Genomic DNA, 3700 nt, shown 5'->3' on the forward strand with positions numbered 1-3700 from the left:
AATCGTTGCTTTAAAGTCTTTCTTTTTCCACTGAAAATATCTGAACTTTTAATAGAAATTCAATTGAAGATTAGTTCTGTTTCCATAAGCAAATGGCTATAGAGCCTGAGATAGGTCAAAGACTCATGTCCAATGGCTATCAGAATGACCTTGATAGCTTTCCATTTAATTTTTACTGCATCCAGTATTTCCTATGGTTAGAAATACTGTTTCTTTGGTACTTATCAAAGTGGTAACTAAATTTATCCTCCACAACTCTTTCATTTTTAACTCCTTTTCTGATATGGAATGCTAAATAATTTGTATTAAATTATTGTATCAGCTATACCTCAATACAAAATAAAAAGTTAAAAGTTTGGGGAAAAATTATTGGAGACATTGCTGAACTAGTTTTAAAATAACCATGAATATTTTGCTCTCTGTTGGAGAAATATCACACAAAAACATTAAGTAAACTTCAGTAAGGCGAGGAACTAGACATCCTTCTAAAAACGGTTTTCTTGTGGGAAATTGATTTTTTTTTTTAAATATCCAGTTTGAAATTCTGGGTCATTAGTAGTCAAGGTAGGTAGTAACCAGTTTTTTAAAGTCTAGGTTACTTTTCTTTTCTCAAAAAATATAACTAAAATAAACTCCACATTATGTTTCACTGGCTAAATAATGTCAAACTGCTTTCCTCTGGTTTGGAACAAACCAGAATAAGCTAGGTAACACAGAAAATATAGATTTGTTTATCCTAATGAATTCAATTCACAAGGATGTTGATATTCATATATGTTTATACTTTGCTATGCACAGGTGTGAGAAAAAAAAGCTTTACTTGCAATTTAGTAGGAACTATTGATCCAAAAACCAGAGGTGCCATTTATGATAAATTGAGAAACATAGTAAATATTCAGTAGAATCTTGGATTTCCAAGAATTTCCTCTTCTCCCTCACCAAGGAAAACAAACCACAACAAGAAAAATATCAATCAGTGAAAGTAAAAAGCTCACCTCTTAAAGTGACACTGTTACCTGGAATACATTGAAATGTTTATAGAAGAAAAGTTTTCCCTCTTCCGGGTCCATTTAAAATAGTGTAGCAGACTAATCTTGAACTATTGTCACATTTACTACAAATTTTAAGTACCCGCATCTACAATTTTGTGGTCCTTTAAGATGAAATGGTAGGAGAATAGGGTATACTGAAGCCAAGAAAAGGACAACAGAAAGTGGAAATGTGTTAGTGAAATTCAGTTCCAGTCTAGAAACTATCTCAACTGGCCATAAAGACATAGATAAGTCTCTAAGAATAGCTTGGCAAGTAATGATATTTTAAGATAGTAAATGAAGAAGACAGATAAGTCATGTAGATGATGGACTCATGCATCTCAAGTGAATATAAATTTCCCAAGGGGAGCCGCCCTTGTCTGCTGTGCCATAATAAACCCCAGCTCTTCTCCCTCCTATGTCTTTCCAGTCTAATATCTCACAAATGTAAGGACAAGGTACATTACAGTATACACAGTGGTTTCGTACTACCCAATGTTATATCAATAAACCTGTCTTGAGTTTTCATTTATAAAATAATCTGTTTATCTTGCTATAGATTACTTTCTCCCATGGACTTCAGAGTCTTCACCTATTCAATATCAGAATTTATTTACATATATTTTTAATCAGTTTTATTTTTTGCTAGAATGAGTATAATTCCTGTCTCTCTTTTAAACTATATCATACAGTTTTTTTTTTTTTTTGGGAGGTGGGATATTCTTTCAATAGATATTACTCTAAAAAGGTTTATATGATTGTCAAGTGCTCACTGTAATATGGTTATTGATGTGTGTTAAATCACTGAATGAATGAAAATAATGTTATTTGTAGAATAATGAGCATAAACACAGACCAATCTAAATAAAAAATTTATGCCCAGTGACTCATTTTAACTAGCTAAGAAATTAAGATAACTTTCAAAACTGTTTTTGTTGTCATCTGACTCCTACTGGGTGAAGATTCAAAACTGAAACAGTGAGAGAAAGTGCAGGTACAGAAGTCAGAATTTTTATTCCTACCTGACCCAAGGAAAGATTCTCTCAGAGATATTAGTAGCCCAAGTGATGAGTTTGCTAAGAATGATTTATATCCTCCTTATAATTTGGAGCTTTTATTCCTAAAGCATTTTCCAGCACATTTGGAAAAAAAAATAATTGCAATGTTATTGCAAGAGAAATCTCCTGAGAAGTAGTAATTTATATGGATTTATACTCATTAGAGTCTTGGGATTTTCACAATTATATTTCATCAATTTGAGTTATTTTGAACTGATGGCTTTGGATTGTCAAGAGATTTTTGCATTATGGATCACCACTTTTTTCAACTGGGTCAACAGAACAATTAATAAAAGTATAAAATGATTACATAATTCATACACTATGATGTTTCTGTATTACTGTTTCAATCTGAATGGTGTTTTTGTAAGTGCCTTCCCCTAAATTACTATTGAGTGAATGCTTGTTAAAAAGATTTTAATATCCATAATAAAGTGATTAAATTATAAGACACAGGAAGAAAAATCACTTGGACAAGATATCATAATGAGTTGTCATAAAGTCAGTGCGAAATGTGAGGCCCAGGTGTTGGAAAGTAATATTTTATAGAAACCTGGTGAGCATGTAATTTAGCAATGCTATTTATTTGACCACAAATGAAAATATACAGGATAAATGTGAAAATAGCATGACTGCATTTTCTTCTCATTTACCAAGTATTCAATTATTATCTTATTCAAGAGATACAAAGATAAAAATGGTATAAACCATGTGCTTAAGTAGTTCTTAGTCTAACTGGAAAATCTGGAGACAAGTAAATCTTTCTGTAGAACATATCATCTGAAGGATATATTGAAATCAAAGCTCTTACTATGATTTATATTATACATACATACATACATACATATATATATATATATATATAAAGACATATACAATGGAATATTATTCAGTCAAAATAACAAAGTAAAAGAGGGTAACCACCATTTGCTACAACATAAGTGAGCATTGAGGATATTACATTAAGGGTGACAAGTCAGACAAACAGGAAGAAAAGTATTAAATACAGTGTGATCTTTTTGTGGAATCTACATCAGACTCTCAGAAGTATAGAATGGAGCTATGATTATCAGGACCTGGAGGTTAGGGAAATGGGAAGAAGTTGGCCAAAGGAACCAACTTCCAGTTATAAGACAAATTCTGGGAATCTAATATACAGCATAGTGACAACACTTAACTATATGATGTATATGCGCAAGTGCTAAGAGAGTAGATGTTAAAGGTTTTCACTGCCAATAATAACAACAAAAATTTATACTTGTATGAGATGATAGATGTGACAACTAATATTATTATGATAATCATTTTGTAATACATGCATATATCAAAGCATCACATCTTAAGCTTATACAATATTTTATGTCAAATGCATATCAATAAAGCAGATAAACATAGTCCAGATAAATTTTCAAAGTTAAAATCATAAGATATACCATCTCTGACAACAGAAATAAATAAAAAAACATGTGATAAAGAAATATCTCTTTAAATCCCAAATATATGTTAATTAAGCACTGTTTTCTAAATAGCACACAAGTTAACAAAGGCACAGAAAAATAAGAAAATATTGCAAAATCAGGGATAAAATATATCAAAGTGAATGACTTTCAG

The sequence above is a fragment of the Cervus elaphus genome, chromosome 32 (genome assembly GCF_910594005.1).
Source record: "Cervus elaphus chromosome 32, mCerEla1.1, whole genome shotgun sequence".
NCBI lineage: Eukaryota > Metazoa > Chordata > Mammalia > Artiodactyla > Cervidae > Cervus > Cervus elaphus.